This window comes from Apodemus sylvaticus, chromosome 5 (assembly GCF_947179515.1).
Source record: "Apodemus sylvaticus chromosome 5, mApoSyl1.1, whole genome shotgun sequence".
In the NCBI taxonomy this organism is placed as follows: domain Eukaryota; kingdom Metazoa; phylum Chordata; class Mammalia; order Rodentia; family Muridae; genus Apodemus; species Apodemus sylvaticus.
The window spans coordinates 140,611,244-140,626,177 of NC_067476.1; the positions used below are offsets into that span (position 1 = coordinate 140,611,244).

At 40.5% G+C, this 14,934-nt stretch overlaps 1 protein-coding gene across 2 annotated transcripts in view; it reads left to right on the forward strand.

Moving 5' to 3' along the window:
* Positions 1–14,934, forward strand: part of Itch (itchy E3 ubiquitin protein ligase) — a 91,954-nt gene that overhangs the window by 2,439 nt on the left and 74,581 nt on the right. Inside the window, exons 2-3 of one of the 2 annotated variants that reach the window (XM_052184021.1) lie at positions 2,207–2,283; positions 7,199–7,349. The gene's annotated coding sequence lies outside the window, so the exon portion shown is untranslated. The remainder of the gene's footprint in view (positions 1–2,206; positions 2,284–7,198; positions 7,350–14,934) is intronic. The other variant, XM_052184022.1, reaches the window with a different exon arrangement.

Below are 14,934 nucleotides of genomic sequence, written 5' to 3' on the forward strand. Positions count from 1 at the left end.
ATGGTTGGGGGTTACCACAACATGAAGAACTGTATTAATGGGTTGCAGCATTAGGAAGGTTAAGAACCCCTGGTCTAGAGGATGAGTAGGAATGTGGCAGAGGTGCAGAAAGGGGAGGAGGTGTGGAAAGGAAATACCTTAATGCCTGGAGGCATGTGTCAGTTAGGAGGACTGTGGGAGAAAAGGAGTTCGGTGAGCCGGAAGCAGTGGACTCAGGACCAGAAAGGTAAAAACAGCCTGTTCTGGGAAGGCTCTGTGACAGTGTCAACTCTCTTGAATTTTATGTTGTGAGAGATGAAGGTTTTTGGGAAAGGAAGTGGTGTAAGTTGATGTTTATTTTAAAAAAAAATGACTCTGATGATAAAAGTGAAAGGACCAGAGTGACTGTGGCAGAAGTGTCCCTTGTAAGTGACAGGCTGGCCTAAGAGGTTGGGTGTCTCATTTTGCTGATATAATAATGTTGCTGTGGTTTTGGATGAGGATTGTTTTAGGGCTAGTCTGATTGAAGGCTTCCTTTTCTCTTAGAATATGTTCATTAGCATCTTTGAGAAATTAAAATCAGATTAGATGCAATTTGGAAGAGAACTTGAGTTTTGGACTATAATTGATTATTATCAGCACATCGATCCATGTTTGGCCAATGTGTTTTCTAGTCACAGAAACTTGGTACTTGAGCTTTACATTTGGAAGAGATTATCTACTTTATAGTGGCAAATATGTTTTAGGTTGTAGGCCAGCTTTTATTGGAAATTGCTTCTGGAAGTTCTGTTAGGGAGGATTCGGGCCATCGTGGCCCAGGACTTTAATCCCAGCACTCAGGAATCTGAGTCAGAAGTACTGACAGCCTGGACTACATAGTGAACTCCAGGCCAGCCTGCTTCAATGTGAGGACTTGTTCCCCTCCCTAAAAGTTGGTTCTGATTGTGTTCGTTCTCTGGGGAAGTATAGTGAACAGTTATCTAGTAGGTAGTGTGTGTGTATGTGCATGCACATGTCACATATACACATGCATACTATATATACTATTCTTACACTGCTCAATCTCTTACCTTTCTGTTTTTGTTTTTGAAGACAGGGTCTCAGTATGTAGACCAGGCTGGTTTTGAACTCACAGAGATCATCTGCCTGGCTTACATAGCTAGTTCTAGGCCAGTCAGATATACACAGTGAGATCTAGTTTCTAAAGGAGAAGAAAGGAGAAGAAAAAAAAAATAGAATTTTACCTAAAACTAGTTAAGAGTAGAGCTAGACTAGAATCAAGTGTTACAACTCTGGTATTCTTCAGATTTCCATGGTGAATGGATGCTGCTAACAGCATCTGTGTCAGATGAGAAAACAAAAACAAAGACAACTTCTAGCTTATTTATTAACTTATGCTTATTTATTGTTTAGATAAGAGTTTAATGAAGAATTTTAGCCTAGATGTGAGTTTAGTTTACCCCCTTTGACTCAGGAAATTGAGTTGGTGCTAATAGTGAACTGCTGGTCCTTGGTTCTCTTTCTTTTCTTATGCATTACCTCTCATAGTTTGGGGATTGGCTCCATTGTAAGAACTGAGGCAAAAGTATTTAAGTTTGTTTTTTCTTTCTGTATTTATAATGCCTAGCCAAATTATGGGTTCATAATAAGCTTTCAGTAAAGACATGCTAATTTTTGTACTGTAAATGATCCTGGTTTGGGGTAAATATAGATCAGTGAGCGACTCACAGAATAGAATTGTGGCCTTCCATGGTTGAGAGGTTTGCCCTCATCTGAACATATTGTTAGGCTGCGAATCTTCTCATGAATAATAGCACTTATCAGAAGCTGTCTGGGACCCGTCCTTCTCCATCTGACGGTCAGGGCTGTTGGAGAGCAGCTGCCAGCTTCAGCTCGTTTGCAGCTTTTAAAACTAGTGGTACTCAAATACCGTCCTTAGGAATGTCTGCCGTGGGCCTTTATAGAGAGAATATGTATTATATGGCCAGCCTGAGTTTGCAATATCTATCGTATCCAAGTGGATATTATCCATTACTGTGCACAAGTCATTTCTGCAGAAGTTGCTGCCTTTTCTTATCTATTCTTTATAAGAAAAATCTTTCTTGTGGATTTTTTTTTTTGAAGGCTTTATGCTGGGGAAATAAAGACCCTGCTTTGTGAGATTCCCATGGTCATCACCTCTTCCTATTCAACAAGGCTTTATTAATGGACCCTTCTTCTCTTTCAGGTAACATGCATTTCACAGTGGCCTTCTGGAAACAACGCCTTAACCCTAAGAAGTGACTCAATCCTTGAGAACTTCAGGTGTGGTGACATTCCTGTGAGGGACATTTGGGGGCAGTATGGAGCAGAGGGCATGTCCTGTTCATCTAACTACAAAGAGCTTTGTTGGGAGAGAGTATTAGTGGTTACATCAATGCTTTTCCACTTGTGCTGTTATAAACATTTATCTCCTTAAACATGTCCAGACATATGTACGTGATGGTTAAGAAGCGGGGGAGTTGCTGAGCGATGATGGCACACACCTGTAATTCAAGCACTCAGAAGGCAGAGACAGGTAGATCTCTGAATTCAGGGCCAGCCTGGTCTACAGAGGGAGTTCCAAGACGGCCAAGACTACACAGAGAAACCCTGCCTGGGGTGGAGAGGGGGAAGGAAGTAGAGAAATTAATAAGAAGGCATCATAGTATAGCACAGAAATAGGAAGAAATGATCTGGGCTCTGGTTTGATTTTTCATGAACAGTCTATGCAACTTTCTTAGTCCTACTGGCCTTAGGTTGTCTATTTTCTTTATACACAACGTTTTTCTTTTCTACCTCCCTGGGATTATTGTGAGGACCAAATAAAACAATACACATTAAATCTTCAGAATCGATAATAAGGGGCTAGAGATGTAGTTCAGTTGCCTAATATTCAGGATGCTCTAAAGTGCAACCCCTAGCACTGAATTAGTTGGGTATAGTGAACAGCCCTGTGATCCCAGGACAATCAGCAGTTCAAGATCGCCTTTGACAACATAGTGAATTTGAGGCCATCCTGGTATACACGAGACCCTGTCTGGAAAAAAAAAAAAGGAAAAAAATTAATTCATAGCTTAAGAATCTAGATCTAAGATAGGATAAATTGGTACTATTATTGAAAGGAAAACATTACAAGATAGATTCACTTTAAGAGGTCAAGAAAGAGTAAAGTTGGGAGTGGTTGCACATGCCTTTACTTAGGAGGCAGAGGCAAAGGCAGACAGATATTTGAGTCTGAGGTTACCCTGGTTTACATAGCAAGCTCTAGGTCAGCCAGTGCAACATAGTAAGACCCTGTCACCTTAAAAAACAAAAAACAAAAAAACAGAGAGTAGAAAAAGATTAGGGCGTGTGTGAAGAAAGTATAAAATGCAGTAGTGCAGGTGAAAGTGAACTGTCAGGTAAGGAAGCTGAGGAGAGGATCTTTCAGTATTTGCCAAAAGGAATTACAGTCATTACCTTGAAGAAATACCTGCACTGCCATAGGTTTGTTGCAGTATTATTTTTAGTAGCCAAGGTAATAGAAATAGACATGTCTGTTGATAGACACACGGGTATATATGAACTATGTATATATTTTATACATATAATGCATACACATATGATGTATATTCATAATAGGAAGTACTACTCAGCCTTGAAAAAGGAGGAAAGCTACCCATTTGGGATAGCATAGATGAACATGAAAGACATTATGTCAGGTAAATTAATACACAGACGAATAAATGATCTCACTTCTATATAGAAAATAGAAAATATAGAAAAGTCATTCTTAGAAATGGAAAGAAGGGTGTTACCAAAGGTTAAGTATAGAAGGTGGGAAGATGTTGGTCATGTGATACAAACTTAAGGGTTAAAGGATGAATAACATTTGAAAACCTGTTGGACATAGTGAGTAATAACTATCATCTCAGCTCTTGGAAGACTGAAGTAGGAAGCTTGTGAATTTGAGGTTAACCTGGACTACCTGGCGAGGCTTTCTCTCCCGTTAGCCCCTTCAGAATCCAGTAATAATAAGATACTTGAAATTAAGAGAGTCAAATTTGGGCTGTGGAAATGGCTTGGTTGGTATAGTACCTGCCTTACAAGCATGAGGACCTGAGTTTGAATCCCCAGAACCCACCTAAGAAGCCAGGCATGATACTGGCATGTACCATCCCTCCTACAGTAGGGAGTGCAGAGCAGAGACCCAACAGATCTCTGAAGCATATTCATCAGCCAGCCTAGAAGAATCAGTGAGTTTTAGGATTGGTGAGAAACCCTGTCTCAAAAAATAAAGGTATACAACTGAGGAAAGACCTGGGCAGTTGCTTATGGAGCCATAGCTGTGTAGCTGTGTTAAATGTGCCCTCTTCTCTGAGTCCTACTTTTTCCTTCTACTTCTTTCCAGAGCCTGCTTTCCCTTATAGTCTGGCCTGTCTCGCTCTTGGTTTCTGTGCAGTTATAACCCCTTCCTCAATGTTACCATGCTGTGCTGCTTGTCACCTCTTGCTGACCTCCACTGCAGAACATGTTGATTTAAATGGCATGTTTTTCCTCTTCCTCTTTGTCAGTTTCCTTCTCTTGACAGCTGCTGAGATTTGCAGCTTGCCTGTTCTGGGGTTTTTCTTTTAAATTCTAATAAAATTACCCTCAGGCTTAAAGGCTACATCTGTTAATGCTACCATCTATACTCATGTATACAAAGTACATATATCAAATCATGCCACACATGCACAAGTGAGCATACGGGTGCATACACACATACATACAACACACATACATACAACACACACACATACAACACATACAACACACACACACACACACACACACACACACCAGTGAGATGAAGCAGAAAAAAAAAGGTTTAAGTAAGCCTGATGACCCAAGTTAGATTCCTAGAACCCATGGTGGAAGGGGAGAGCTGACTCTCAGAAGTTGTCCTCTAATTACCATATGTACACCCACACTCACATATAAATATACACAATGATAATGATAATAATTTTTTTTTTTAATAAAAGATGGCACATGCCTTTAATCCCAGCACTTGAGAACCAGAGGCGGGCAGATTTGTGAGTTCAAGGCTAGTCTACATAGTAAGTTCTAGGATAGCCAAAGCAGGAGGATCAGGAGTATAAGGTTATCCTTGTTTACAGAGCAAGTCTGAGACAGCCTGGATTACCTGAGACCTTTTTATTTTTATTTATTTATTTTTTTTTGAGACAGGGTTTCTCTGTGTAGCCCTGGCTGTCCTGGAACTCGCTCTGTAGACCAGGCTGGTCTCCAACTCAGAAATCTACCTGACTCTGCCTCCCAAGTGCTGGGATCAAAGGCGTGCGGCACCACCGCCCAGACTACCAGAGATCTTGTCTCAAAAAGACACACTCCAGAAAAAGAAGAAAGAAAAAAAAACCGAATGTGTCTCTGAGCATTCGTGCCTAACCACAACCTTGAGATAGTTGTCAGTCACCAGCATCGCTGTCCTTTTGGCACACGCAGGCCACTTTGTCTGCACCATGAACACTCATGTTTGTTCTTTTCTCATCTGTGTGACCTTTTGGTTTAATTTGTGTTTGTGTTAACTAATCTCCCTATAAGTGCTTAAGACAGAATAAGGCTTGGTTGGCTTCTTAAAGAAGTCTCACTCGCTGTAATCAAATAGTTGCTTAAATATGCTCTTTTTGATAGTTATGGAGAACAAGGAAGTAGATAATGGTGTGATTTGTGAAGGAAGTGGTATGAGGGAGAAGAGGCAATTAGAGTCCAAAGAAGTTGTTTCAGATTGGTACAAGATATAAAGATGAAATATATAGACTTTAAAAAGGAAAAAAAAAGGTGTTATCTGCAGTAAAGAAGCAAATTAGCTTCCCTTCCTTCAGTGATGGTCTACCTTACCAGAAAAAAAATAAAGAAGTATCCTAGTACTTTGTTTTTTGGTTTTTTTTGTTTTTTGTTTTTTGTTTTTTCGAGTCAGGGTTTCTCTGTATAGCCCTGACTGTCCTGGAACTCACTCTGTAGACCAGGCTGGCCTCCAACTCAGAAATCCGCCTGCCTCTGCCTCCCAAGTGCTGGGATTAAAGGTGTGGGCCACCACCTCCTGGCAGCAAAAAACTTTCTGTTTCTAAATATCTTAAAATGTCCCTCAAAGTATCCATTTTACCATAGCTCATAGGAAAGATACCTGGGCAGCTCCTGTTGTAGTCATGTAATCTGCTGCAGTTGACTTAAATCTGTCCGGGTCTTATATCCCCTACCAATCCCCACCCCTGTACCTAAGGATGACCTGGAGCCTCCCAAGTGGTAGAATTCAGAGGATGTCTCACCCCACCCCTGTCTATGAAGGTTTGCCAATGAAGTTTCAGATGCCTTCCTGTTCACTCCCTGATGATACTTTGTGTTTCATGTGCTGACTCACTACTTCCTTAGGACTTTGTTAACATGGTATATAGGACTAGTATCAGCAACATAAGATTTTCTAATATTCACTGCTTTTACAAGTGAGAAGCTAGAGTCAGCCTTATTCCCAGCACTTGGAGGCAGAGGCAGCTGGAAATCTCTGTGTTTGAGGCCAGCCTGTTATACCTGGTCTACATAAAGAGACTCTGTATTTTTAAAAAAAAGTGGGTGTGTGGGGGGGCATGCTGTCTTCTGTTTTAAACATTGGCACAAAGGAAACAGCGTAGAAATGTTAGAGGGTTTTGTTATTTTTTTTGAAACAGGGTCCCATGTACCCCAAGCCGGCCTCTAAGTTAATATGTAGCTGATGCTGGTCCTGCACTCCTGAGCCTTCTGCCTTTTCCTATCAGTGCTAGCATTACAGACATGGACACAATACTGGCTTAAATTGTTAACACTTAGCTGCATTTATTTAGCTGCTGCTGTGTTAGGTCCCAAGGGGTACTCAAATAGAAAATTCCTCCTGCTTTAAGAATTTTGTGGGGCTTTTGGGGGGATGGGGGGGGTCAGGAAAACAAAGTTATTTGCCAGCAGTCAAATTTCTTCAATATAAGAAATACCATAAAAAGATTGTGTGGCATTGATATTTAAGATGTTTATCTCTTGTTTCCTGGTTTCTTTAACATAGCTGAATATATTCTAAGTAACATTCTACTAATTATCAGCCTTGCCTGTATTAAGGAATAATGAGATGTGGGTCTGGAAGAGTAGGTAGAGGACTATCCCGCATTCACAAAGCCTTTGCTTTGGCCCACAGCATGACACAGTGATCCCGGCGCTCAGGAGGATCAGAAATTCATGGTCATTTTTACTTATATAGCAAGTTTGAGCCCCTTGGGACTACATGAGACCCTTCTCAAGAGAAGAAAGGAAGAGAAAAAAGAAAGAAGAAAGAGCAGTATCTGCTAGTAAGAAACTTGCCATTTCTCTCCACATCTAGAAACTTTACCCTAATATTTAGACATAGTTTTCGATCCCAGAAAAGAGAAGCATTTTCATACCATGCTATTTATAGTAAGTAACAGCAGCATATTGAGCCTAGTCCCTACAGAAAGGCCAACAGTGGCCTGCTCGATTTCTGGTATTTTGGTGTGTGTGTGTGTGTGTGTGTGTGTGTGTGTGTGTGTGTGTGTGTGTAAGGTGAATGTGCACATGTGCACCTAGAATGGAAGAGGACGGTCAGGTGTCATATTATGCTGCACATTATGCCCCTAACATTCCTCAGAGATTTCGAGTTCTGCTGGCTGCCAAAAGCCCCGGTGGTCCTTTCACCTGTGCTCCCCACAACACTGGAGTTCTGGGCTTGGCCATGTTTGGTTTCTTCTGTGGGTGCTTAGGTTTGAACTCAATTTCTCATGATTGTGCACAATAAGTGTTTTATCCACCAAACCATCATTCAGCCCCACAGTAAACTTGCTTTCTGAGGAAATAGATACTGTTTTATTTGGGTTTCACATTTTATGAAAGAAAACTTGTTTGTTTTTTGAGACAGGGTTTCATTGTGTAGCCCTGGCTGTCCTGTAACTTACTCTGTAGACCAGGCTGGCCTTGAATTTACAGAGATCTGCCTGTCTCTGCCTCCTGAGTGCTGGGATTGAAGGCATGTGCCATTGCTATCCAGAAAACTTTTTTTAAAACTTATATTTATTTATCTGTATGTATGTGATGTGTGTTTCAGTGCATGTGTGCTTTAGAACATGTGTGGAGGTCAGAGGACATCTTGCAGGAGTAGAGTCTCTCCACTCTGTGAGTTTTGGGGATCAGATTCAGGTTGTTGTATTTGGCAGCAAGCACTTTTATCTGCTGTCTGCATTTAGGTAAAATAATTTACTTCTTAGTTATCAGTGTAAATAAGGACAAAGCTCTAAGTGCAGTCTTGATAATAGAAAGCATGCTAAAGGTTCACTCTATAGAAGTTAACTGCTTTAGAGTTGGTGAGATTGGGGTTTTCATAAATTGGCAGGATGACCTTGGCCAAATTGTTTAACCTTTCTAGGGAGAACATTGTAGACTTAGGTGCTTGTAAGAACTAGATAAACATTTAAGTCTGTAAAGACAGATCAGAATGAGATTTTTTGAACTTGGAAAGTCTTTGGCTCATCATTATCATTACCAGGTATTGTTTGAGACTGTATCATGTGTTGTAGGCGGGCTTTTGTTCTCTCTATAGTAAAACATGACCTTGGACTTTAAAATTCTTCTTATTGTGTAAGGGTGGGGTCATATTCTTGTGGAAGTCAGACTTATGTGTTAGAGTTGGATCTTTCCTTCTACCATAACATGGGTTCCAAATACTGAGCACAAGCTGTGAGGCTCAGACAAGGGCTTTACTTCCTGGGCCACTCACCAACTTTGAACTTGTTGATCCTGAGCTTCCTGAGCACTGGGATTACATCGTGTGTACCACTTTGTGGTATTGTGCATTGAACCCAGGGCTGCTTACATGTAAGGCAGGAACCATATCTGATGAGCTACATCCCATCCTTTCATGTTCCTTTTGAGCCAGTCTCACTTGGACCGCTACTCACAGCAGTCCTTCTGTGATCTCCTGCTGGATTACAAGCTCGAGCCACCATACTCTTGCTTTTAAATCTGAAGACAGAGTCTTTGTAGTCCAGGCTAACCTTGAATTTTAGATCCACCAGTCTAAAGTCTTATGAATGGGATTTAGGATTGATTACAGGTCTGGATTGCAGGGACCCAGTAGGCCCAAGAAAGTTTCTTTTGTTTTTTGTTTTGTTTTGTTTTGATAGTTTCATGCAGCCCATGCTGGCCTCAAATTCTCCATGTGACATTGAACTTCTGATTCTTCTGCATCTGTTTTCTGAGTGTTGAGATTATAAGAATCTACCACCACATCTGCTTTATGTAGTGCTGGGAATCTAACACAGGCTATCAGGCATTTTAGGCATATATTCTACCAACTGAACCGTACCCTCAACTCAAGCTACCAGGCTGGCCTCGAACTCAGAGATCAGCCTGCCTCTGCCTCCTGAGAGCTGGGATTAAAGTGTACATGCTTTTATACAATACAATAATCCATTGCTAGCTACCATGCCTGGCTTTAAAGGTTTATTCTACTCTCTCTCACTCTTTCTCTCTCTCCCCCCTCTCTCTCTCCTCTCTCTCTCCCCTCTCTCTCCCCCCTCTCTTTCTTTCTCTCAGTCACACACACACACACATACACACACACATATTACTATAGTAGGTGAGATTGTACATCTGCTATTTAGCCTAGTTTAGACATTCCATAATATATACAAACTTGGAAATATTTTTATGTTTTAAATACATACTTTTTAATCAACTGAAATATTATCTGAAGTTTCAGGAAAAGCCACAAATGTAGTGGTAATAAAAATTAAAGTGGTCCGGCAGTGGTGGCGCACTCCTGTAATCCCAGCACTTGGGAAGCAGAGGCAGGCGGATTTCTGAGTTCAAGGTCAGCCTGTTCTACAGACTGAGTTCCAGGACAGCCAGGGTTATACAGAGAAACCCTGTCTCAAAAAACCAAATCCAAAAAATAAAAACAAAAACAAAACAAAAAATTAAAGTGTTTTCAAGATTAGAAAAGTAAATTGTGAAATATGGACATGGGTTCAAGTTATTCTGAATGACCTGCTTCAAAGTTGAAAGGTTATATGAGTTTTTTTAGTCAAATCACAAAACCACATATCAATATATTTAATAATACATTGCCATGTATAAGGTAACTGAATGAGCTACTGAATGCTCTAGATTTGACATTTTTCTTTTGTATTTACTTATTTATTTATTTATTGAGACAGGGCTGGCCCAGAATTCATTGTGTAGACAAGGTTGGCCTTGAACTTGTACAAATTTGATTGGACTTTCATCCTGAGTACTGAGGTTAAAGATATGTACCTGGCTCATTTGTTTGTTTAGGTTTATTTTTTTTAAAGATTTATTTATTATTATATATAAGTATACTTGTAGCTGTCTTCAGACACACCAGCAGAGGGCATCAGATCTCATTAAGGATAGTTGTGAGCCACTATGTAGTTGCTGGGATTTGACTCAGGACCTTTGGAAGAACAGTTAGTGCTCTCAACTGCTGAGCCATCTCTCCAGCCCTGTTTAGGTTTTTTGAGACAGGATTTCTCTGTGTAGCAGCCCTGACTGTCCTGGAACTTGCCCAAACTGGTCTCAAACTTACAAGATCCGATGCCTCTGCCTCCCAAGTGCTGAGATTAAAGGCATGGACCACTATGCCTGGCCTTATTTTTATTTTTTTGAGACAAGTTCTCAATATGTAGTTCATGCTGACACTGGGTTGGCCTCAAATTCACTGTCTTCTGCATCTGTCTCTCAAGTGCTAAGATTCCAGGCATATACCACTTTGCCTATCAGATGTTATAGCATTCCTAACTTTTGGGTTGATGGAGGATAGTGAGTTACTAAGCTTAACAGTACTTCTCTCAGGCTTTGCCTATATCATGAGAAGTGGAACTTCTGCATTACATGGTAGTTTTTAATGTTAAGAAGAACCCCAAGACTTTGTTTTCCACAGGGACAGTGTACTGTACCCCACGCCCCAGGAACAGTACACTAGTGTTTTTCTTGCTTCAGTCAGATCAACATTTTTCTTCTTTTCTTTAATAATAGCTGTCTTGATGGGTAAAAAATGGTAGCATGTGGTTTGGGTCAAATTTTTTCTAAGCAGTTTTTCACATATTTGCTAATTTTATATCTTTTGGCAAAATGTTGAAGTTGAGTGTTGACTGCAGGTGTGTGCTGTGTACCTAGTGTTTGTGATATTAGGGCTCAGACCTGGTACTGCTGGGATGAGCGACATCCTCACTTGCAGGGTCCTTTGTTTTTAAAGATTTGTGGGTATGAAGTATGAAGAGATGATCAGAAACAAGTACTTCTTGAGAGCCAGAAACTGAACTTGCTGTATTTCTGAGTTGTATAATCTTATACAGCTGTTTGAAGAGAACAGTAGTGTTGTTGCATTAGTTATGTGCCTCTGAAACACACCAAATCCTTTAAAGCCCAGTAGTCAGAACAACTGGTAAGAATAGCTAATACTACTTCTCTATAGTATTTAATTTTCCATAGTAGTAATATTACAGTTTTCTAGGAAGTTGTTTGGGGTATTGGGAAGAATTTGTCTTCTGGAATACTAAGTGCAAGTTTGTATTAGTTATTTTCTTGCCTGCTGTGACAAAATACCTAAAGAACAGCTTACAAGAACAGTTTTATTTTGACTCACTGTTTAAAGAGATGCAGTCCATTGAGGTCACAAAGGCATGGGAATAGAAGTTTGAGTGGCCTTGGCAGTTAGGAAGTAGAGAGGGAGCTAACAGAGTGGTGAGCTATTATATTCCAGCGTGCTCCCTTCCATGAGCACTTCTCCCAACAAGGTCTGGACTCCAGACGTCTCATGACTTTCCCAAACAGTGCCATGAGCTGGGGACCAAGTGTTTAAACAAACAGCCTGTGGGGACATTTTAGACTGTCACAGAGTTTGGTCATCAAATTAATGCTAAGTGTTAGACATGACTGCCATTATAAGGTCTTTTCTCTGTTATTGAGCCTTGAAAGTTGCAGCTCCCTCCCTGTTTCTCTTTCTTGTAGCATATGCTTTAGAAACTATGCTGATATTTCATTAGAAATGGCAAAAGCGATTCTAGTGATCTGAGACTGCTTTGTGGTGTTCAGAGCCAAGGTTGCACTATTGTGGGGAAAGAAAGTGGTTTCCATTTTACCTTCCTAGGTGAGTAGGTTTGAGTTTACTCCCTTCTTTTCTGGGAAAAAGATGCAAATGGATGTGTCTTAAGAAGATATAGGCTTCTATTTAATTATTTAAAAGTTAAAGTAGATTGAAGTATATAAAATTATGTTGAATGTTTATTTTTGAAAATAAACCAAGTATCTTAATTGTCTAGAAATAGAAGGCATACTTTAAAATAGGTGATAACTATGCTTGCATAACAAGATATTTTCTGTCTATTTTCTGCATTTTTTTTCCTTTGCCTTTCAGGAAGATAACTAAGTTAGTTTTTCCTCTGGTATTATTGTAGCCCTTTTACAGTAAACATTCTGTATATCACAAATAATAAATGTTTCTCTCAAATGATAGGAAGTATTTTTCTTTCCAAAATTAATTTTTTTATTTATATTACACCTCATTCACAGTCCGCTCCCTCCTCTCCTCTCGGTTCAGCGGGTTAGGGTTAGGGTTAGGGTTAGGGTTAGGGTTATTCCTTCCCTATCACCAACTCCCCTTTTCCTCAAAGGAGAAGCCCCTCTTGGGTACCACCCACCCTGGAACATCTAGTACCAGCAAGACTAAACACCTCCTCTCTCACTGAGGCTCAACTAGGCAGCCCAGGTAAGGGAAGGGACCCAATGGCAGGCTACAGAGTCAGAGACAGCTCCCACCCCCCATTTGTTAGGGACCCTCTGAAGACCAAACTGCACATCAGCTATAAATGGGTAGGGGGCCTAGACTCAGTCCCCCATGCTCCTTGCTTGCTGGTTCAGTCTCTGTGAGCCCCTATGGGCCCAGGTTAGTTGACTCTGCAGGTCTTCTTGTGTCCTTGACCTCTGTAGCTCTCTCAATTCTTTTTTTTGTTTTTGTTGTTGTTGTTTTTTTTTCTTTTTTTCAAGACAAGGGTTTCTTTCTCTGTGTAGTCCTGGCTGTCCTGGAACTCACTTTTTAGACCAGGCTGGCCTCGAACTCAGAAATCCACCTGCCTCTGCCTCCCAAGTGCTAGGATTAAAGGCATGCGCCACCACGCCTGGCAACTCTCTCAGTTCTATCCCCAACTCTTCCACAAGACTCCCTGAGCTCTAACTGATGTTTGGTTGTGGGTCTCTGCATCTATTTCCATCCACTGCTGGATAAAGCCTCTCAGGGGACAGTTATGTTAGGTTCCTGTCTGCAAGCATAGCAGAGAATCACTAATTATGTCAGGGTTGCCCATGGGATGGATCTCGGGTTGGGCCAGTCATTTGTTGGCCATTAACGCATTCTCTGCTCCATCTTTATCCCCGCACATCTTGTAGGTAGGACAAAATGATAGGAAGTAATAAATAATAGATGTTTCTAAAATGATAGGCAGTATTAAGAATTAACCCTATTTTAAGAGACAAACTCATAGGCAGTAGATTAGATTTAGATTCAAACTGATATTTTCATTGGTTCTAGAACAGTGATTTACTGAGTAAAACTATAGACTTTCAACTATTATAGTTGATTGTAAAGGCTTAAAAAAAATCATACATGCCACTCTGCACTTATGAGGCTTTTACATTTGAGATCAGTCAAGACTACATACATACCCGAGACTCTATCTTAATAAAAAATTATATGTAAAAAGTCATCTCCCACCCATAGGAAAGCTATGTAGAGGCATCCATCTGTGTATCTAACAAATTTTAGACCTACAAGATGGAAGCACAGCTGAAATTTGGCTTAAAAATTCAATAATGTAGGGGTTTGTAGAAATGGCTCAGTGGTCAAGAGTTCTTGCAGAGGATCCAGGTTCAGTGTCCAGCACTCACATGTAACCTTCTATAGCTCCAGTTCCAGGGGATCTGGTACCTTCTTCTGACTTTTGTGGGCACCAGGCGTGGATGAAATGTATATGCATACATGCAGGTAAAATACTCGTAAATAAAAATAAATACCTTATTTAAAAAAGATTGAGTGTTAGGAATGGAGCAGTGGCTCACAGTACTTCTCCAGTTCGGTTTCTAGCAGCCATGGCTGGCAGCTCACAACCACCGTAACTCTAGCTCCTGGGGGGTCCTACACCCTCTTTGGGTTTCCATTAGTATCCCCCCACACCTGGCATATACTCACACAGACACATGAAGAAAAATAAATGTAAACTTTGAAAACAATTCAGTGGCAAAGAGGAGCAGGTAGAATTGGTAAAAAGTTAGATTGTAAAATAAAAAGGACATTAGAAGACATAAATTACTCTGGCATGGAGATATGGATAGAAAGGCTCAAGGGAAAAACAGTGAGTCTTCAAGAAATCTTCCCAAGATGTTCAGGAAGAGTAAGGGTAATTTTACTTTTTTAAAAAAAGTTTTTGTAAATGATATTTTTATATTCTATCTAGCCCATATAAAAGACACACAGTTCTGGTATTTTATTTACAAGCTGTAAGCCTAGATTGGGCAGGCACTGAGCTATACTAGTTTACAACCCAGCCGAAAGTCTCTTGCCACTTGCTGTTTCTCCTGGCCATGTGCTCATGGTCCATCTCCTCTCATGGAGCCTTCTTTTCTTTGTCTCTTCCTCTCTTTGTTTCTTCCCTTCTTTGGTATTTCCTGTGACCCCTCATTTGACCCTTAGGCCCACTGGTCTCTACTATCCCTTATTGACCAATTATCCTTGGTGAACAAGGTTTGCACAACAAAAGATGTTGTACTTAAGAATTCACTTGTCTTGGGGCAACCAGATCTTAGGGTACAGAATTTGGCATTTGAATATACAGCAGCACCAGGCCAATT